Below are 23,331 nucleotides of genomic sequence, written 5' to 3' on the forward strand. Positions count from 1 at the left end.
ATCTAGAAGCAAAGACCTCTGTTTTCCTTCAGTTAACTTTCAGTATCAGAAATTCTAACTGTTTAGCAAAAGAAACCATAAAAACCATTTATGTGGATCAGTGAGCCTTTACTGCTGTCTGCCCAGGAGGAACTCAATAAATGCCTCTTGACTGATGGAAAATTGCTTTGGTAATACTAAGCAGAGAAAATATGAAGAGTACGTAACACATTGCTTGATGCATGATTCTTGACTGTACTGCACTGACATGTAACTAAGGACAGAAGTTCATGCAAAGTCTATGACTGTCAGACTTTTAGAATATAGACTGGTATCATCCAAATGGCAGATGTATGTTTGCACCTGTGTTGGCTCAGACAGTTTCTTAGAGCTTTGGGGTTTCCTCTAAAATATAGTTCCACCCCAGGCTCTCTCCTGTCAAGCAGACTTGAATCCCTGGAATGGCTCTAGAACCACTTTGGCTTCATTAAAACATTTGAACTACTTGTGGACAATTGAGCACCATGACTTTCAGAAATAGAGACCATCAAATGATATGGCAGCATTTCTTTTTTTTTTTTTTTTTTACCCTTGATTTTTGTTGTTTTATTTTGTTTACTAGACTCATTTAGCCATCTGTGGAAAATTTTTCCAGGAACACAGCCATAATTTTTTTTATTATACTTTAAGTTTTAGGGTACATGTGCACAATGTGCAGGTTAGTTACATATGTATACATGTGCCATGTCAGTGTGCTACACCCAGTAACTTGTCATTTAACATTAGGTATATCTCCTAATGCTATCCCTCCACCCTGCCCCCACCCCACCCACAACAGGCCCTGGTGTGTGATGTTCCCCTTCCTGTGTCCATGTGTTCTCATTGTTCAATTCTCACTTATGAGTGAGAACATGCAGTGTTTGGTTTTTTGTCCTTGCGATAGTTTGCTGAGATTGATGGTTTCCAGCTTCATCCATGTCCCTACAAAGGACATGAACTCATCCTTTTTTATGGCTGCATAGTATTCCATGGTGTGTATGTGCCACATTTTCTTAGTCCAGTCTATCATTGATGGACATTTGGGTTGCTTCCAAGTCTTTGCTATTGTGAATAGTGCCACAATAAACATACATATGCATGTGTCTTTATAGCAGCATGATTTATAATCCTTTCGGTATATACCGAGTAATGGGCTGGCTGGGTCAAATGGTATTTCTAGTTCTAGATCCCTGAGGAATTGCCACACTGACTTCCACAATGGTTGAACTAGTTTACAGTCCCACCAACAGTGTAAAAGTGTTCCTATTTCTCTACATCCTCTCCAGCACCTGTTGTTTCCTGACTTTTTAATTATCACCATTCTAACTGGTGTAAGATGGTATCTCATTGTGGTTTTGATTTGTATTTCTCTGATGGCCAGTGATGATGAGCATTTTTTCATGTGTCTTTTGGCTGCATAAATGTCTTCTTTTGAGAAGTGTCTGTTCATATCCTTCACCCACTTGTTGATAGGGTTGTTTGTTTTTTTCTTGTAAATTTGTTGGACTTTATTGTAGATTCTGGATATTAGCCCTTTGTCAGATGAGTAGATTGCAAAAATGTTCTCCCATTCTTAGGTTGCCTGTTCACTCTGATGGTAGTTTCTTTTGCCGTGCAGAAGCTCTTTAGTTTAATTGGATCCCATTTGTCAGTTTTGGCTTTTGTTGCCATTGCTTTTGGTGGTTTAGATGTGAAGTCCTTGCCCATGCCTATGTCCTGAATGGTATTGCCTAGGTTTTCTTCTAGGATTTTTATGGTTTTAGGTCTAACATTTAAGTCTTTAATCCATCTTGAATTAATTTTTATATAAGGTGTAAGGAAGGGATCCAGTTTCAGCTTTCTACATATGGCTAGCCAGTTTTCCCAGCACCATTTATTAAATAGGGAATCCTTTCCCCATTGCTTGTTTTTGTCAGGTTTGTCAAAGATCTGATGGTTGTAGATATGCGACATTATTTCTGAGGGCTCTGTTCTGTTCCATTGGTCTATATCTCTGTTTGGGTACCAGTACCATGCTGTTTTGGTTACTGTAGCCTTGTAGTATAGTTTGAAGTCAGGTAGCGTGATGCCTCCAGCCTTGTTCTTTTGGCTTAGGATTGACTTGGCGATCCGGACTCTTTTTTGGTTCCATATGAACTTTAAAGTAGTTTTTTCCAATTCTGTGAAGAAAGTCATTGGTAACTTGATGGGGATGGCATTGAATCTATAAATTACCTTGGGCAGTATGGCCGTTTTCACGATATTGATTCTTCCTATCCGTGAGCATGGAATGTTCTTCCGTTTGTTTGTATCCTCTTTTATTTCATTGAGCAGTGGTTTGTAGTTCTCCTTGAAGAGGTCCTTCACATCCCTTGTAAGTTGGATTCCTAGGTATTTTATTCTCTTTGAAGCAATTGTGAATGGGAGTTCACTCATGATTTGGCTCTCTGTTTGTCTGTTGTTGGTGTATAAGAATGCTTGTGATTTTTGCACATTGATTTTGTATCCTGAGACTTTGCTGAAGTTGCCTATCAGCTTAAGGAGATTTTGGGCTGAGATGATGGGGTTTTCTAGAAATACAACCATGTCATCTGCAAACAGGGACAATTTGACTTCCTCTTTTCCTAATTGAATACCCTTTATTTCTTTCTCCTGCCTGATTGCCCTGGCCAGAACTTCCAACACCATGTTGAATAGGAGTGGTGAGAGAGCACATCCCTGTCTTGCGCGAGTTTTCAAAGGGAATGCTTCCAGTTTTTGCCCATTCAATATGATATTGGCTGTGGGTTTGTCATAGATATCTCTTATTATTTTGAGATACGTCCCATCAATACCTAATGTATTGAGAGTTTTTAGCATGAAGGGTTGTTGAATTTTGTCAAAGGCCTTTTCTGCCTCTATTCAGATAATCATATGGTTTTTGTCATTGGTTCTGTTTATATGCTGGATTATGTTTATTGATTTGCGTATGTTGAACCAGCCTTGCATCCCAGGGATGAAGCCCACTTGATCATGGTGGATAAGTTTTTTGATGTGATGCTGGATTCGGTTTGCCAGTATTTTATTGAGGATTCTGTCGATGTGCATCAAGGATATTGGTCTAAAATTGTCTTTTTTTGTTGTGTCTCTGCCCGGCTTTGGTATCAGGATGATGCTGGCCTCATAAAATGAGTTAGGGACGATTCCCTCTTTTTCTGTTGATTGGAATAGTTTCAGAAGGAATGGTACCAGCTCCTCCTTGTACCTCTGATAGAATTCGGCTGTGAATCCATCTGGTCCGGGGCTTTTTTGGTTGGTAAGCTATTAATTATTGCCTCAATTTCAGAGCCTGTTATTGGTCTATTCAGAGATTGAACTTCTTCCTGGTTTAGTCTTGGGAGGGTGTATGTGTGCAGGAATTTATCCATTTCTTCTAGATTTTCTAGTTTATTTGTGTAGAGGTGTTTATATTATTCTCTGATGGTAGTTTGTGTTTCTGTGGGATCGGTGGTGATACCTCCTTCATCATTTTTTATTGTGTCTATTTGATTCTTCTCTCTTTTCTTTATTAGTCTTGCTAGCAGTCTATGAATTTTGTTGATCTTTTCAAAACCCAGCTCCTGGATTCATTGATTTTTTGAAGGGTTTTTCGTGTCTCTATTTCCTTCAGTTCTGCTCTGATCTTAGTTATTTCTTGCCTTCTGCTAGCTTTTGAATGGGTTTGCTCTTGTTTCTCTAGTTCTTTTAATTGTGATGTTAGGGTGTCAATTTTAGATCTTTCCTGCTTTCTCTTATGGGCATTTAGTGCTATAAATTTCCCTCTACACACTGCTTTGAATGTGTCCCAGAGATTCTGGTATGTCGTGTCTTTGTTCTCATTGGTTTCAAAGAACATCTTTATTTCAGCCTTCATTTCGTTATATACTCAGTAGTCATTCAGGAGCAGGTTGTTCAGTTTCCATGTAGTTGAGCGGTTTCGAGTGAGTTTCTTAATCCTGAGTTCTAGTTTGATTGCACTGTGGTCTGAGAGAGAGTTTGTTATAATTTCTGTTCTTTTACATTTGCTGAGGAGTGCTTTACTTCCAACTATGTGGTCAATTTTGGAATAGGTGTGTTGTGGTGCTGAAAAGAATGTATATTCTGTTGATTTTGGGTGGAGAGTTCTGCAGATGCCTATTAGTTCTGCTTGGTGCAGAAGTGAGTTCAATTCCTGAATGTCCTTGTTAACTTTCTGTCTCGTTGATATATCTAATGTTGACAGTGGGGTGTTAAAGTCTCCCATTATTAATGTGTGGGAGTCTAAGTCTCTCTGTAGGTCTCTAAGTACTTGCTTTATGAGTCTGGGTGCTCCTGTATTGGGTGCATATATATTTAGGATAGTTAGCTCTTCTTGTTGAATGATCCCTTTACCATTATGTAATGGCCTTCTTTGTCTCTTTTGATCTTTGTTGGTTTAAAGTCTGTTTTATCAGACACTAGGATTGCAACCCCTGCCGTTTTTTGTTTTCCATTTGCTTGGTGGATCTTCCTCCATCCCTTTATTTTGAGCCTATGTGTGTCTCTGCACGTGACATGGGTTTCCTGAATACAGCACACTGATGGGTCTGGACTCTATCCAATTTGCCAGTCTGTGTCTTTTAATTGGCGCATTTAGCCCATTCACATTTAAGGTTAATATTGTTATGTGTGAATTTGATCCTGTCTTTATGATGTTAGGTGGTTATTTTGCTCATTAGTTAATGCATTTTCTTCCTACCATCTATAGTCTTTACAATTTGGCATGTTTTTGCAGTGGCTGGTACCGGTTGTTCCTTTCCATGTTTAGTGCTTCCTTCAGGAGCTCTTTTAGGGCAGGCCTGGTGGTGACAAAATCTCTCAGCATTTGCTTGTCTGTAAAGGATTTTATTTCTCCTTCACTCATGAAGCTTAGTTTGGCTGGATATGAAATTCTGGGTTGAAAATTCTTTTCTTTAAGAATGTTGAATATTGGCCCCCACTCTCTTCTGGCTTGTAGAGTTTCTGCCGAGAGACCAGCTGTTCGTCTGATGGGCTTCCCTTTGTGGGTAACCTCATCTTTCTCTCTGGGTGCTGTTAACATTTTTTCCTCCATTTCAACCTTGGTGAATCTGACAATTATGTGTCTTGGAGTTGCTCTTCTCAAGGAGCGTCTTTGTGGCGTTCTCTGTATTTCCTGAATTTGAATGTTGGCCTGCCTTGCTAGATTGGGGAAGTTCTCCTGGATAATATCCTGCAGAGTGTTTTCCAGCTTGGTTCCATTCTCCCTGTCACTTTCAGGTACACCAATCAAACATAGATTTTGTCTTTTCACATAGTCCGATATTTCTTGGAGGCTTTGTTCGTTTCTTTTTATTCTTTTTTCTCTAAACTTCTCTTCTCACTTCATTTCATTCATTTGATCTTCTATCACTGATACCCTTTCTTCTAGTTGATGGAATCGGCTACTGAGGCTTGTGCATTTGTCACGTAGTTCTCATGCCTTGGTTTTCAGCTCCATGAGGTCCTTTAAGGACTTCTCTGCATTGGTTATTCTAGTTAGCCATTTGTCTAATCTTTTTTCAAGGTTTTTAACTTCTTTGCCATGGGTGCAAACTTCCTCCTTTAGCTCGGAGTAGTTTGATCGTCTGAAGCCTTCTTCTCTCAACTCGTCAAAGTCATTCTCCGTCCAGCTTTGTTCCATTGCTGGTGAGGAGCTGTGTTCCTTTGGAGGAGGAGAGGCACTCTGATTTTGAGAGTTTCCAGTTTTTCTGCTCTGTTTTTTCCCCATCTGTGTGGTTTTATCTACCTTTGGTCTTTGATGATGGTGATGTACAGATGGGGTTTTGGTGTGGATGTCCTTGCTGTTTGTTAGTTTTCCTTCTAACAGTCAGGACCCTCAGCTGCAGGTCTGTTGGAGTTTGCTGGAGGTCCACTCCAGACCCTGTTTGCCTGGGTATCAGCAGCAGAGGCTGCAGAACGGCTGATATTGGTGAACAGCAAATGTTGCTGCCTGATCGTTTCTCTGGAAGTTTTGTCTCAGCGGAGTACCCGGCCGTGTGAGGTGTCAGTCTGCCCCTACTGAAGGGTGCCTCCCAGTTAGGCTACTCAAGGGTCAGAGACCCACTTGAGGAGGCAGTCTGTCCATTCTCAGATCTCCATCTGAGTGCTGGGAGAACCACTACTACCTTCAAGGCTGTCAGACAGGGACATTTCAGTCTGCAAAGGATTCTGCTGTCTTTTGTTTGGCTATGTCCTGCCCCCAGAGGTGGAGGCTACAGAGGCAGGCAGGCAGGCCTCCTTCAGCTGCGGTGGGCTCCACCCAGTTCGAGCTTCCCCGCCACTTTGTTTACCTACCGAAGCCTCAGCAATGGCGGGCGCCTCTCCCCAAGCCTCGCTGCCGCCTTGCAGCTTGATCTCAGACTGCTGTGCTAGCAATGAGCAGGACTCTGTGGGCATAGGACCCTCCAAGCCAGGTGCGGGATATAATCTCCTGGTGTGCCATATGCTATGACCGTTGGAAAAGCGCAATATTAGGGTGGGAGTGACCCAATTTTCCAGGTGCCATCTGTCACTCCTTTCTTTGACTAGGAAAGGGAATTCCCTGACCCCTTGTGCTTCCCTGGTGAGGCAGTGCCTCGCCCTGCTTCAGCTCATGCTCGGTCCGCTGCGCCCACTTTCCGATACTCCCCATTGCGATACCTCAGTTGGAAATGCAGAAATCCCCGGTCTTCTGCGTCGGTCACGCTGGGAGCTGTAGACTGGAGCTGTTCCTATTCGGTACAGCAGCATTTCAACTGCACTGATCTGTGGTCATCTAGTGACAACACTAGCAGTGCCACCCGGGCTTCCCCACTAAGGATATTAGTGTTCACTCTCTCCGAACCATTACCTTTTGTGAATTTTTTTCCGTCACTTCTCAACCATAAGTATACTTAGCCTATATCTTGGGCATAATTTCAGTGTATGTAATTCTATTATTTTTGAGTATTGCCCTCCTAGCACATTGAATATATCTTCTGACTCATCATTTTCTGAATCTTAAACTATAAAATGGAAAATTATGCCTTCTGTAGATGTTTCTATACTTTCTCAAACCATTTCTGCATGTATAGTACCTCCTTTGTTTCTTGTAATGCTACAAGAGTTGAGAGCTCAGTTGCAGATGACAGATTCCAGGCGAGGCTTTCTAAGCAGAACATGTTTGGCTGCTTCCTACCCACCTGGAAGTAACACAGGGAGGAGGGCAGCTACTAGACAGTTCAGCACAAATGCTGCTATTTCAGCTGCATGTTTGTGTGTTCTGTGTCAACATAAACCCCCCTTACATTTCCAAACAACAGCAGCAACAATTTATTTACACCATCATACAGCTCTCCCGTATAGAAATAATGAGGGTCTCAGTCTACCTAGAGGGCAGTCCCAAAATCTCGTTTGTTTCTGCAGTTGGTTCCACCAGTGCAGGTTCTCAGGGTGATCGTTTGTTCTTTCTCTAATTTAGGCAGTGTTCTGTCTTAGAATTCTGGGATCCTGTAACCTATAGAATGAATTGCAAGGCTAGTATCACCAATAGACCCTATCTAAAACTGGGGAAATGGAGAAAGGAAATTAGTTAACATGCATAAATATATACTTGCCACACCGAGAGAGGAAGAAGTATGCATAATTATTAGACTTCTCATTTCTACAAGTGGTTACTACCCATTTTGTGGTCTACATGCCCTAAAGTATCCAAATGTATTACTTAGTGGGTTTACAGACATATGCAGTGTTACTGGCAGACAGTGAAGACAAAACCAAACCTGAGTAGGCATATATTCTAGTGAGGATAAAATGGTATCCTCTCATGATAGAAGGGATTGAGTGTAATTAACCGGTTATTATGTAGCAGGCGGTCCCTCCAAATCGATTGTTGTTCCTAGCAAGTTGACACTCCACTGTGTTGGGAAATAGCTGAGCTCTGTGCAGGGAGGCTGCCCATGTTGTACTTTTACCACTGTGGTCACTTTGCTAATGAGCCCACTAAACAACCTCTGGGCTACTGTGGAGAGAGTGAGACAAGCATTCATAGGGTGATTTATCATGTCCACCTGGTTTTTGAGAGCCTTCTCTCCAGTAAGCATTCAGATGGACACCGTATCTGTCTTACTCCTGGTTCAAGAAATCCACCCATATGCCTCTTCCCAGCCACCTGCTGCCAGCTCCTCAGTCTTCTTCCTCCTTTGTCTGTGCTGGTCAATGTAAGTTCTGATTCTTTGTGAGTAGAGGCTTGTACTGCAAGCTGTCTTTCAGTTGGGTCAGATAGTCCATGATATGTGCCCATAAAGCGTCTTCCCAATGGTTTAGCTCAGTAGTTGCTGCTGCCCATGAATCAGTGTGATTGATACCTCATGCCATCTCTTCTGGGCAGACTGGACCCAAGACATGCCATGGGAAGCTCTGCTCCTCTGTCAGGGCCTTCTGTGAAGGAAGCTGCAAAGCTGTAACAGCCTATTTCAGCTGCTCATATCGTGTTGCTCCATCTGGATACGAGCTCCTCAGACAGCTGGTCATGCAGACTTTCCCATGAGCCCTGGTAGGGGGCTGAGGGAAGGATGGCAGGATGCAAGAGTAGGCACATCAGTAATATAAGCTTCTTGTTGACGGAACTTAATTTTGGATGCTATTCACACCTAAATATGCTATATATATATGACTTTTACTTGAGGACACAGTATCCTGGACATGTCCTTCTCTGTAGCCCCAATACCCAGTTCATGTGGGTCCCCTGGCCATGTTTTCACAGTTAACTAACATGAAATGTCAGCTGTTCATTCTCCACTAGGAGCCAGTATTAAGCCAATCTGTGTGTATCAAAAGGAAAATAGTTACTTGCTATATAGAGTATTGTGTGACCCCAAAACCTTGGGACTTTCCACTCTTCTGTTTTGACTTCGAGTATCCCAGTTCATTGGCCACAGGAGCAAGGGCAGAGTTGCTTGCCTTCCATCCTAGCCCATATGGAGGGCTTTTTCTTGGCCCACTCAATACTGGATTGAGTAATTATGGGTTACTCAGTAAATAGATCAAGGTAGTACTCAAAAGGCTACCCTGGGAGCAGACTGGAGGAATGTGTTCTCTGCCCTCCTGCAAATACTTGCCTTAACAAGCTATTCTCAGGTATTGTTACTTCTCACTAACAAATCCTATCAGCATGATGCCATCATGTCTTGTGGGCTGGTAGGATGATTGACGTTCCTATAGACTGAGTTATGGCACAGAACCAGAATTGACATAGTGCTCAGGCAAGATGGTGAAAGCAAGTAGCTTTCTGTTTTCCTGCTATTGGGATAGGAAAACACGTACATGCAAACACATACCACTTTTGTCATATCAGTAGCTGCACACCAGATAAGGGAATGCATTGACTTGATATACTGAGTTTGATTAACTGGAGTTTCTCCTTGATAAAGTTTGGTATAATTCACTGTCATTCTCAAAGACCTGTGTGTCTTCTGCACAGGGCTGCACACACAAAAAGAGATGTGATAGGAGTCACCACCCTGAACCTTTCAAATCTCTGACAGTGGCATTAATTTTTGCAGTTCCTCTAAAAGATGCCGTGTTGCTTTCGGTTGCTATTGTGGCAGGGAAGAGAAGTTCAGAAGCTTTTCTTGAGCCCCTCGAATTCTAACAATGCTCACTGCATAGGTCAAGACACAACTGTGGAAATTCTCCCTGTGTGTAAGTGTAGATCCCATCTGTAAACCCAGGTTCTGGCAGGTAATAATACCACAGTCTCCATTTGTGTCTGACCCCCCACGCAGCTTCCACCCCACCATCAGGACACAGAGGTATTGAGTCCTCCGGGAGAATGTCCAATAAGTGCTGAGAAGTCCAGTTGTTTCTTTTTCTCCTGAAAAGTAGCTGCACATCCTTTGGGAATGGGTAGAAGAAAGACTTGTTACATGATTATATATTATGGAAGTGTCCTTCCATTATATATATATATATATGTATATAAAATGGAAGTGTTCTTCCTTAAAGGACCAGCCACTCCTTCAGTGAGAGGCTGTTGGACGAGAGAAGAGCGGCTATTGAGGCCGTCGTGCTGGATCCCTCTAGGCCTCTGTCACCTGCCTACAGATCAGATTAGAGTGTCTGAGGCTTTCCCACTACTCTGGCCCTACAGATCCTCTCATTAACTGTCCATTCCCAAATACCCGGCTAGCTTACACACACTTTGGCCCTTCGGCTTGTTATGTTAGCCAGATCCTCTTGCCTCTGGACACTTAGCTGTGCTACCTCAGCCGTTCCTGTTCTTGTAGAAATCCGGAAGCCCTTGAGGCAGCATCTGCAATGCTGGCCGGAATTCCTGTCTGTAGCCTCTTGGGAGTGTAGTTACGAGGTGGGTAAGCAGGAGACATGGTAGATCCCCCTAAGTCTGTATTTCTACATCTGTATTTTATCAAGACATTCCTGGCATCTAGCTATTCTAGTTTCTATTACAGGGGGCTGTTAAACTATGCAGAAGGTAGAAGTTTTAAGGTACTTGGTTTTAGGGCCCAGGAGAGTGCCACTTATAGACTGGCATTTTGGCAACTGTGATGAACTCCCAGTTTTATACCTTGGATATCTTTCTCTAGTAACATATTACAACATCTAACAGACAAAAAAGCAAGTCGCATAACTTTTCAGCCTACTTTCACATTTATTTTCTTACTTCCTCTTTAGATAACTGTATGGTATTCATAAAACTAGATTCTTACAGATGAGGAAAGAAATTCAGAAAAGGTAATTAACTTTTCTGGGGCAGAACTAGGTCTACAACGTATATCTCTTGACTTCTTGTCCTCTTTTGTTACAACAAATACCGTGGTGGCACGTGGATGTGTGCATGCATATAATATGATGCACTCACACATACGTGACACACACACCACACATCACATACCACTTATGCACATACCACACACATGCACACACACACACACACGACACACACTTAACACACATCTGTACACCACACACACTCCCTATCCAGAAACTACAATTTGTGTCATGTCAAATGTTGATGCTCCTAAAAACAGCATGTATTATTAAGAAACTCAAATACAGCAATTTCTTTTGTTTGGATGAAGGTAAAATCTGCATTTCGATTTCAGCTATAATCATTACTTGCAATGTGGGGGGTTTTTTTCCTAAAAATTCTCACCTCAGAAGTTGCCCAAAACTCAACTCATGAAGGAATCTTCAGTCTCATTATTAATCAAAAAAAGTTAAATTAAAATATCTTGGCAAAATGTCTGTGTCAACTCTATGTGTAATTATGTGTGCACACACAAATGCTGACAGAGTTACAGTGCGGAGGCTGAAATGTGTAATTGTCTTACTGAGTACAGTTCTTTTGGAAATTAGCATAGCAATATGTAGCAAATGTCAAAAGAAATTGCATACTTAATCTAGATGTCCATGCCTGCAAGTTTATTCCAAGGAAATTGTTTAGCATAAAAAAATTATGTGCATAAAGCATTTTTTTTGCAATAGAACTCTTCTCTCCCTCCCAAAAATTATTTTAAAGTTTTAGAGTTTCATAAAGTATGAAAGATCATAATATATTAAATAGAATGGGGAAATATTCAGTAGAGTATTTGCAAAAAAAACCAAAATGTTGTGTATAATGTAGTTGCACAAACAGTTAACAAATATACTTGTTGAATTGTTGATAGAGTCTAGGAAGTTACAAGTGAAAAATTGTATAAGAATTATGTGTATGTTTGGAATTTTTTGCAATAATTACAATCTTCAGTTTCTATGTCTATATAATATTTCTTTTTAGTGAAAATACATCCACTACTTGTTTTTGGTTGTTTTTATTTTTTTCATTAAAGTCCATTGATCATCACAAAAACCCAGGAAATACAACTAAGGAGAAAACAAATGTTCAACCAACACCTAAGAACCCAGAGCTGTGGAGGAGATGTCACACTGGACTACTGGTGTGCACAAGGGGGCAGGAGGGATGATCCCCATGGGGCATGGCCACTGGCTGTGGGAAACACAGGAGAGAGGCCAGGCAGCTGCCTGGGCAGTTAGGTTCACCACTGCATGATGGCAGCATTGAGCAGGTTGGCTTCCTTCAGGGTCCAGCTCTCGTCAGCCAGCTCTTTGTTTGGGAAAGTAGTCATGAGGATAAAGCTGGTGGCAGCCATGGCTGGCTGGGCATCCACAATGAAGAGTTGGATGTTGCTGATCCTGTGGCTGTGGTTAAATTTCTGCACCAGCCTCCCACCGTCTGCAAGCCGAATTTGGATGTTTGTGGTAGTCTCTGATTTGACGATTAAGATGGAAGAGTTGGCTTTGGCTTCATTTTCTGCCAGTTGGACTGGAGAGATGGTACTCAACACCTAGGGGGCAGTGCTGCTCGGTGTCTGACCGTCGCCAGTGAAGGGCTTTGAAGGCTTATTTGGACTTCATAAAGTCCTCGTCCTGATGGTCCTCCATATCCAAGTTCGCCTGTCCACTGTGAGCTAGCCTCCACAGCTCTGCTGGCACCTCCCTTCTGTGGATAGACTCCAGAAACTGGGCATCGGATGGGTCTCAGTAGCTTCTGAGTTCTCCATTATCCAGGCTGAATCCACTCTTGCAGAGTTTCAGTACTACATGAACATCTTGGCTGGAATGATGTCTCTTTTCTCCTGCCACATAAGCAGACTCTTCCTCTGGTGCTGCCCCAAGGCCATAGCCATCTCCGGCAAATGGTCTTGGTGTACTGGTCTCTCCAGGTCTGTTGGTCACTCGCTCCACAGCTACAGCTCCATGCTCTTTGGCACCTTTAAAGAGATCATCCACCAGCTCATTGGAACTCTTCTTTCTGGGAGGGCCAACAATCTGCTGTCCACTTCTCTCTGAGGCCCCAGCATAAAACCTCTGGCCTTCCTCCTCTTCCTCATCCTCATCTTGGTCATGAGTGAGATCTCTAAAGGATGTCACTCTATTATCACTAGGGGCTGTGCCTCTGGACACTGAACTGGGGGTTGCCTGTGAAATGGTTATGATGTCTTCCCCTCTGTCCTCATAAAAGCTCGCTAGCGCAATCTGCAAGTCCCAGGTAGCCGACTTGAGGAAGAAGCAGGCCCGGTCCTGCTCGGTGCCCATCACCCCCACGAACTCTCTCAGCGACTTCTGTTGCTCCGCTGCCGTCTTCATCCCATGCGCCTCCCCACATCCACTACTTTCTTATCGTTTCTAAAGCATCCTTGAATGGGACTTTTGTCTTTCTCCTGAGAGGGAGCTTAGCGACTGGGTTGTTGAGGATGGTTTAATAGAGGGGGATGTGCTAGCTGAAACCCAAACTCTTGTGTTGTTCGTCTCACCCTGTCTACACACTGTTGCCTATGGTGATTGGGCCGCTGAGGATTGTTGTTAATCAGTTTTTACTTGTTTTTCTCCTCCCCCAAGTCCAAAAGTGTTTTGAAGATAAACAGTAAATATGGCTTATAAAGCCAGCTCTGTTCCCCCTCTCTCTGTTTTGGGAGGAAGACATTGTGCATTTTTAGAGCATAACATGAAGGAGGTTTTAGTATAATATGATTTAGTGCAGGCCTCAGCTGCTATCTCTCCCAGCGGTTTTGCTGGAGGCTGGAGCTTCCCGACAGCCCTGACCACGGAGAGGTGGAATGTGGCGCTGACGTCACGGCCGCTCCTGGGAATGTTTTGCATTCCTCTTCCTGGCAGTGGTCAGGTGGCTTCCAGCAAGAATGAAGGACAGCAGCTTCCAAAGAAGAAAAAAAGAGAGGAGGAAAAGGACAGTTTATAATCAAAGTATTGCGGGGGAGGCACTTTTATTCTGAGCCAAAATTGAAATTAGAACCAGATGTCTTGCATTCCAATGCGGCACGAATGTTAAATAAATTTATTAATGACTGTAATAACTAAGCTATTTGGCTTTTTACTGAACTTAAGTCTTGAAATTCTGTAAGAATTATGGAAAAACGACTTCTTGTAGTTGACATTTTAACTATGAAAGCAGCTTTCTGACTGTAAAAGCAAGGACCCTGATGAAATAACCCTCTAGTTAATCTACAGGCTGTTTTAAGGTCTGTTAATATTCTGAAAGGTCACTTCTGAAACATAAAATCTCTGTAATCTATTAACATAGTTTGTGCTGTTCAAACAAATTTAAGCCAATCATTGAGAGAGGTAAACTCTGTTTTAGCATCTGCTGCAGAATGTCTTTTCTCAAAATATTTACACTTCCAATGTTATTTCTGTACATTACTGCTCAAACCAGATATTCAAAACAAAACAGATTCTTAACAAACAGGTTTTGCCCAAGTCTTACAACTCTGCAATAATATGTGTAATAGAAAAATAGACAGTAATTGAAAAGTTTGTGTTTTTCTTGTCTTCCAGCCACTAAAGTACCTCTGTTCAAAATCACTATACGGGTTTAGCTAATTACAATCTATACGTCTGTATTTTAAAATAAAATGTTATACTTTTTAAAAAAAACTTGATGTCTTTCAGTAGATTTGGACTCATTTTGATATAACAGCAGTTACATTAACAACAATTCTCCAGTTTAGGTGAAATCTGTTTGAATACTTCCTGTTATACATTGAAATGGAAAGTTGGCTTCCTCTTGTAGGTCATGTTGCTGGTGAGGAATTTCCAGAAATCTGGAGAAGTGCTGACTCATAGTATACAGTAGACTGATCCAGCAACAGTAGGACTTGAGGGGGTTTTTTGAGCTATTGGCTGAGGCAAGCAAAATATGTGGCTGTAATGTTTCATTTTATTTTTAGATATAAGGGTGAGGGAGGAGGAGAGACTATTGCTTGGCATGGGATCTATGTTAATAGCTTTAAAATGGCTACAAGTTCTAGGGTTAGAGGTGTGTCTAAATGTGTGTTTTCCTACAGTCTATTATTAGAATTTGGAAAACAGGTTGTTTTTGCTATAGTCACCCTACTGTTGTTCTCTCTGCCTCTTGCCCACAGGTGAACCATGTGCCTTCTTGGGCTGTGGTTGGTGACTCACCATGGGTTCTATAATGTGAAAGTCACATAGTACTTGCATTCAGGAGAGTGCTGCAGAAAAAGGTCCATGGCATTGCACCTTTTGTATCTGATCAAAAGTCCCTGAATCTAATAATAACAATTTAAGTATTAGCTGACAGGAGTACAGAGAAAAACTAGCATTTGTTGCCTTTAATATGCCTGCTTGTGTCCTGTATATTTTACATTCGTTAAGTTGTCTGACTCTGAAGTTACTGATTGAGGTTATTTTCATTCATTTGATATAGAAATGACTGCTAGATTGGGTTTGGTACAGGGATTTCTAAAACAAAAACTCACCACCTAAACTCATCCCTGGTCTCATAAAGTTAATATATCCCAAATGCACTTATCTATCAATTCTACAAACATGCACTCACTGCTCTGTGTTGGTGCTGATGACATGGAGAAGAGGAAAATGTGCTCCTTGTTACCTGTTTGAGGGGAGGGAGGCGCTGGGAGCCCACTGCAGGGGATGTGTCTACAGAAATATGTATAGTGTTACTTTTCAGTTACTATGGTAGAAATCTAAGGAAACAGTGAGGCATAAAAGAGGGGTATGCTCAAATCTGTGCTAAAGTCTGTGGAAGTGGTTTTTTGGATGTGATTCTGAGGCTGTCAGAGTTACTGATTGAAAGTAATTTGAATAGGCAATGTTAGGAGAGACATAAAAAATAGAAATCAGAATATGATGAGGGAGATAAGGGAAATATAAGTATTTAGGTGACTGATATTAAGATATCTGAAAAGGAAAAACAAATAAACAATATACTACAAATTATATTTGTATGTGCTTTGAGGCCAACACCCAAAACAGCACACATGGTTTCACAAGCACCTCTGACTGCTTTCAAAGGCTGTAAAAGGCTATGCTTTTCAAAGACATTCTACCCTTATGTTTCTGAGGTTTATATTTTTCATCATTTCTGAGGAATTTGAATGGCTATTTGTTAATCATAAGGATTCACAAAATCATAGAAATTATTTTAAACACGATTTCCTGTTTTCTTTAAAGTTCAACAAAAGGAAGAGCATATGTCCTCCTTTTGAACAGAGGTCCCAGGGCAGGGTAGGGGATGGAAATGGGAGGCTGGGCCACACTGTGCTGTGGAGGCTTAACCTCCACATCTGACCCCCACTAGCCTTCAACTGATTCTAGTGTGCTTTCTGACAATAGCCCATTACTTAAATTTTCTATCTGCCAGTTTCTTCTGCTAAAAGATCTTCTGCTAAAGAAACCAGTGACCTATTTTGGTGCTTATGAGGAATTACTTACAGAATTAAGCTCATAGTTCAAAATATGAGGGATTGTTCTCTGCTTTTTTAAGTGTGTGTTCTCCAAACACTTAGCAAAGAAGAACCTTGTCAACATCTGCCTGATAATTCTGTCTGAGAATCAACTGAATACTGTTATGTGGTTGTCCTGAGCTTTGATGTCCTCTGGTATAGAAAAGACTGAAAGTGATGAAGGTGGGGTATAATTAAGGCCTGCCACTGTCCCCAAGGATCCTTGGGAAGTGTCCCAATCCCCTTGGAAGGCTAATCTACAAATCTTAGGACCAGAATAGTGACACATATGGCTCTATAATAGCACTTACAGGACTTTATTGTATTTTGTCTCTCATTCCCAGTACTGTATGAAATTCTAGGTCTAAATTGTCTGAACTGTTTTTCTATGCAGATCTCATAAGCGTATAGATATTTAATCCATTTGTTGACTGAATAAATGAAATTGCTCTTCCTTGAGGCAGAAATACATTTCCTCTGTAAGCTTTTGTGTGTATACACATACAGTCCATGAAATGCCTTTTTTTCCTTTTTGAGACGGAGTCTCGCTCTGTCACCCAGGCTGGAGTGCAGTGGTGTGATCTTGGCTCACTGCAACCTCCACTCCCGGGTTCAAGCGATTCTCCTGCCTCAGCCTCCTGAGTAGCTGGGACTACAGGCGCTCACCACCATGCCAGCCTAATTTTTTGTATTTTTAGTAGATACAGGGTTTCACCGTATTAGCCAGGATGGTCTCGATCTCCTGACCTCGTGATCCGCCCGCCTCGGCCTCCCGAAGTGCTGGGATTACAGGCGTGAGCCACTGCGCCCGGCCAGTGTCTGCTTTTTAAGAGACAAAGTCTGCCTTTGTTGCCCAGGCTGGTCTTGAATGTCTGGGCTCAAGTAGTTAGTTCTTTGGCTCGGCCTCCCAAAGTGCTGGGATTGCAGGCCTGAACCATCATACCCAGCCTCATGAAATGCTTTTAAAAAAAATTGTGGTAAAATATGCATAACATAAAAATTACCATTTTAACCATTTTTAGATGTATTTTCAGTGGTATTAACTACAATCATAATGTGGTGCAACCAACACCGCTCTTCATTTCCAGAACTTTTTCATCATCCCCGGCATGAACTCTGGTGCCTACTAAACACTAACTCCTTCTCCCCACAAGTCCCTAGCAACCTCTATTCTACTTTCTGCCTGTTTGAAGTTACCTATTCTAGGTAACTCTTAAGTGGAATCATACAATATTTGTTATTTTGTGTCTGGCTTATTTTACTTAGCATAATGTTTTCAAAGTTCATCCACGTTATGTGTCAGAATTTCCTTCCTTTTTTAAGGCTGAATAATATTCTATTGTATGTATATGCCACATTTTTTTTATCCATTCATCTGTTCATCCTGTGAAATATTAGGTTTGTTTTCACTTCTTGACTACTGTGTGAATAATGCTTCTGTGAACATAAGTATACAAGTATCTGCTTAGTTTCTGCTCTCAATTTTTTTTCAGCTATAGATCTAGGAGTGGAATTGCTGGATTTTATGGTTTGACTTCTTAAGGAACTACCATATTGTTTTCCACAGAGGTTGCATCATTTTATATTCCTACCAGCAATGCATGGGAGTTTCAGTTTCTCCACATTCTCACCAACACTTGTTATTTTCTTTTTTTGATAATTGCCATTCTAATGGGTGTGAAGTGGTATTTAATTGTGGTTTTGATTTGCATTTCCCTAATGACTTGTCACCCAGGCTGGAGTACAGTGGCACGATCTCGGCTCACTGCAACCTCTGCCTCCCAGGTTCAAGCAATTCTCCTGCCTCAGCCTCCCAAGTAGCTGGGATTACAGGAACCTGCCACCACGCCCAGCTAATTTTTTGCATTTTTAATAGTGACAGATTTTCCCCAAGTTGGCCAGGCTAGTCTTGAACTTCTGACCTCAAGTGATCAACCCGTCTCGGCCTCCCGAAGTTCTAGGATGACAGGTGTGAGCCACCGTGCCTGGCAGATACACCTTTAAATTCTGAAATACCCCCACTTAAAAAAATAATTATTACTATTACTTGCAAAATAAAAGTCTGCTACTAAGATACAGAGAGTTCCTCATCAATCCTTTATACTCTAATACCAACCCTCCCCATGCCCACAGACACTGGGTGCTTGATATGAGGTGCATATCCATGGCCACAGATGTCCCTGAGGCTGCTGATCCCTGAGGGCTCAGAAAAGAGTGGGCTTCTCCCTCATTAGCTAGTCTGTCTACACAATATTCTGTTGATATATTTGTGTCAAATTCATTAGGTATCCAAAATGATTATGTTCATCTATCCTGATTGTAGTTTTCTCAGAAAAAAACATACTTTTAACCTAAAGCTATCAATAATATGTAGGCACTAAATAATTTGAAAAGAAATTTGTGAAATTATTCACAGTGAGAACATCTTGTAATCATGAAATCAATGAAAAATTTGCTAATTTTCATGGTTTCATTATTCGTATTTAACTCTTTAATCCATCTGAAATTTATTTTGATGTATCATTTGAGGGTAGAGATTAATTTTAATTACTTTTCAAACAATTTTATCAGCACTACTTTCTGAATAATTTTCCCTCACTGATTTTAAATGCTTCTCCTATTGTATATTATATTCCTATACATCATAAGAGTTCTTGCCTCTGTATTCTATTTCATTGTGTTATAGCTTTTCTTTTTCATTCTAATCTCTTTCGTTAAGCTAATATACATTCTGTAGTTGGAGTTTTTTTTACTTTAAATTCTGAGGTTGTTAATACTTTTAAAAAATATTTAAAGTAATTGTAGGCTATTCAGTGAGTATTCACAGATATTCTCCATGTGAAAGAGTGCATTGGTGGCAATTCATAGATACATTGGTCTGGCACAGCAGCCAGGCACTTTGTTAGTTCCACTTTCACCTCATGCTAGACATGCAGGCATCCTAAAAGTTAAGGTGTATTCTTGTGATGTGCTTATTATTATATTCAGGAACTTATTAATAGAAATTAAATTATAGAACCTGCTGCTCCATTTAATTGGCTACAACATTCTTGCAATGGTAACTATTTTGCCTTGGGCTTCACCTAATTATCTCTGTTAGAAGTGTACAAATGTTTACAGCATTTCCTTTTTGAATATTTGGAACAAATATTTTTATTTGATTTATGATGCTTTTCTCTTTATTTGACCAAGAAATGTTATGGTGGTCCCATTATGTGTCTAGACGCTGTGCTGAAGGCATTGGGAAGCAGGAGCACACTCACACCAGAGCCTCACATCTAGTGACAGCCACTCGCTAGAACTGGGGTGATAGGGCATGTTGTTATATCACTGAAGTCTTCTGCTACTTTTTTTTCTTTTTTGAGACGGAGTCTTGCTCTGTCGCCCAGGCTGGAATGCAGTGGCGCAATCTCGGCTCACTGCAAGCTCCGCCTCCCGAGTTCACGCCATTCTCCTGCCTCAGCCTCCCAAGTAGCTGGAACTACAGGCGCCTGCCACCACGCCTGGCTAATTTTTGTATTTTTAGTAAAGACAGGGTTTCACCGTGTTAGCCAGGATGGTCTCAGTCTACTGACCTTGTGATCCGCCCGCCTTGGCCTCCCAAAGTGCTGGGATTACAGGCGTGATCCACCGTGCCCGGCCTCAAGTCTTATGCTACTTTTAAAGTCTTACGTTAGCAAAATGAAGAAATGTGAATAATTGGTGAAACCTTTGAAAGCCAAGCTCTAAGATTCCTGTAAAGAACTATAGGTTGGAAATAATTTAATAATGCCAAGTACATATGATCAAGAAAATGATAGAGTGGACAGTTCTCTGACCTGGCTATGTGTGGTGTTGTTGTTGTTGTTGTTGTTGTTGTTGTTGTTTTGGAGACAGAGTTTCGCTCTTGTTGCCCAGGCTGGAATGCAGTGGCGCGATCTCAGCTCACTGTAACCTCTGCCTCCTGGGTTCAAGCAATTCTCCTGCATCAGCCTCCTGAGTAGCTGGGATTACAGGTGCATGCCACCATGCCCGACTAATTTTTGTCTTTTTAGTAGAGGCGGGGTTTCATCATGTTAGCCAGGTTGGTCTCAAACTCCTGACCTCAGGTGACACACCTACCTCAGTCTCCCAAAATGCAGGGATTACAGAAGTGAGTCACTGTGCCTGGCCACTATGTGTTCTTTTAAGCCCCATAACAAAGTTTTTTAAAAGATGCTTTGGTCGAGCGCAGTGGCTCACGCCTGTAATCCGAACACTTTTGGGAATCCAAAGTAAGGAGGGAAGATCACTTGAGACTGGGAGTTCAGAACTAGTCTGGGCAATATGGCGAGACCCTGTCTGTAGTAAAAAAAAAAATTTAAATTAGCCAGGCATGGTGGCACAGGCCTGCAGTCCCGACTACTTGGGAAGCTGAGGTGGCAGGATTGTTTTAGTCCAGGAGGTCAAGGCTGCACTGAGCTGTGATGGCACCACTGCACTCTAGCCTAAGTAACAGAGCAAGACCCTGCCTCAACAAACAAAAAAGATACTTTGATTATATGTTATAGCAAGTTTCCAAAAAAAAAAAAAGATTAATTTATAAATACATATGCTTGATTGGAGACATGATCTTTAAAAATTTTTAAACAAGGTATATGATCAAAGACAACCGAATTAGTCAATGAGCATAGAGTGTGACAGATTTTAAAATTCTACCTCTCGTCATTATATTAAGCCCTTATACCAATTGGTATAGCACAAATTCATCCTGAATCCTGTGGGAGGAAAAGGGGTTAGCTACCAATAATCTTATAGCCTGAACTTGACTATAGATAATATAGTTGTATTTGAATATGGAGTATCTGTTATTTGATTCCCACTTAGTTATCTTTAGTTTTCCTGAAAACTTATAAACAGGAATTTTAGGGACACGCCTCTTGTAACACAGAGAGGCAAATATTTTATAAGCTCTGTATACATTCCTGCATTGATCAGCTGGCTCATTAAATGATCCCCCAGCTTGTTAATGATCAGTTGAACGTGTGTAAGCCCCATAGATGGCAGGGACCTGTTCCATTCATCTTTTTTCTTCCTTTTGAAACTGGTATATGTTGAGTGTCTGATATGAATTGAACAAAAGTTGAATTGTTTAATTTTATGCTTGTATCAAGCAAGCTCCCAGAAATCTGGCTAAAGAGTAGTTTGTTCATTTAAAAATCTAGCCTTGAGAATCTTTGTACCATGAATATTTTTCTCTCTCAGCCCCAGAGCCAATTCCCACCCCTTTCAGTCTAATCTTTGGCAGCACAAGACCGTGTGCTGGAAGTGGCATGAAAATTCTTAACTTATTCCTTTCAAAAAAGAAGCTAACTGTATTTAATGCTTTGTGTAGGCTATTTCTTTTCATCCTTAACACAAATGGAAGGGAGGTATTACTGTAAATTTGCAGATGGGGAAACTGAAGTCATCAAGGTTAAATAACTTGCTGAATTCCCACCACCAGTGGATCACAAAGCTGTGTGACACTGGGCATGACTTCCCAAAAGAACCCCATCTTGCCATCCTATGATCTGTAGATGAAAGTAGGGTTTGCTCATGGCCCTGAGAAAATCTTAACAAACTGGATGAGGCTCAAAGACTTTTCCAGGGATATGGCTCCAGAACTGTGACTTTCCCTTTATGGGTCCAGCATGACCTCGTCCTGCTGCTCCATATGGCATCAATGTAAGTATAGACATGGCCTTGCTCTGAAGAATAGTAAAAAGACTTCACTTCTTTAGAGGAAAATGCATGTGTACCATTTTGAGAATGAATGTTGGATCCAAGACGTCTGTCAATAGAGAGGCTCCGAAGAATGGGGTGATACGTCACAAAGATTGGATGGGATCCATGTATGCCTCTGAACCCTTCCTTGTTTCTAGGGGGCTGTTCCAAGGCAAAGTTGAGGTCACCCTCATTCAGTTTTACCAGAGATTTAATTGGACATGCTTTGGCTAATCAACTAGTAATAACTATGTTTCACATTTCTTCCTGTCCTTACTGCTTTCTCCTTAAGAGCAAATAATTAATACCAGAAATTTCTGTCTTGGGTATTATGGGACGTGTGTGGCTATAAATGAAGAAATTACAGAACCTACATGGAAGATACCAGAAACAATACCCAGTCGTTTTGTTGTGATTTTTTTTTTCTTTTTTTTTTTTTTTTTTGAGACCGAGTCTCACTCTGTCAGCACGATCTCGGCTCACTGTAACCTCCGCCTCCTGGGTCCCCATTCAAGCAATTCTCCTGCCTTAGCCTCCGGAGTAGCTGGGATTACAGGCACGCACCACCATGCCCAGCTAATTTTTGTGTTTTTAGTAGAGATGGGGTTTCACCATGTTGGCCAGGCTGGTCTTGAACTCCTGACCTGGTGATCCGCCCACCTCAGCCTCCCAAAGTGCTGGGATTACAGGCGTGAGCCACCGCGCCTAGCCACTCTTTATTTTTTTATTTTCCTCTACTCAAGACAGCTTAGAAGAGAGATCCATTTTGCATTTGGAATTCTTCCAGTTAGTTTTGAAATCTAATCAACAAGATTGGGGAGTGTTTTGTGTTAATGAAATATGTTCCTAGTTCTTAGAAATATATGAATGAGGCCAGGCACGATGGCTTATGCCTATAATCCCAGCACTTGGGGAGGCGGAGGCGGGTGGATCACTTGAGGTCAGGAGTTCGAGACCAGCCTGGCCAACATGGTGAAACCCCGTGTCTACTAAAAATACAAAAATTAGCCATGCATGGTGGCAGGTGCCTGTGATCCCAGCTACTGGGAAGGCTGAGGCAGGAGAATCGCTTGAACCTGAGAGACAGAGATTGCAGTGAGCCGAGATCGTGCCACTGTACTCCAGCCTGGCAGCTTGGGCGACAAGAGCGAGAGTCTGTCTCAAAAAAAAAAAAAAGAAAAAAGAAAAAAAGAAACATGAATGAGCAGGAGAAAAAGAACTGTGATACTGAAGGGGTCAGCCTCTCCTCCTGTGTGCCACTCTTCCCAATGGAGCATGTGCTTTGACTCTGGGGTTTCTGCAGCATCCACAA

At 41.6% G+C, this 23,331-nt stretch overlaps 1 protein-coding gene and 1 pseudogene across 35 annotated transcripts in view; one reads left to right on the forward strand and one right to left on the reverse strand.

Annotated features, from left to right (window-relative positions):
- Window positions 1-23,331, forward strand: part of SPIDR (scaffold protein involved in DNA repair) — a 475,230-nt gene that overhangs the window by 238,828 nt on the left and 213,071 nt on the right. The gene's annotated exons all lie outside the window — the stretch shown is intronic.
- Window positions 11,960-13,255, reverse strand: LOC464160 (NSFL1 cofactor p47-like; annotated as a pseudogene).

This window comes from Pan troglodytes, chromosome 7 (genome assembly GCF_028858775.2).
Source record: "Pan troglodytes isolate AG18354 chromosome 7, NHGRI_mPanTro3-v2.0_pri, whole genome shotgun sequence".
Taxonomy (NCBI): Eukaryota; Metazoa; Chordata; class Mammalia; order Primates; family Hominidae; genus Pan; species Pan troglodytes.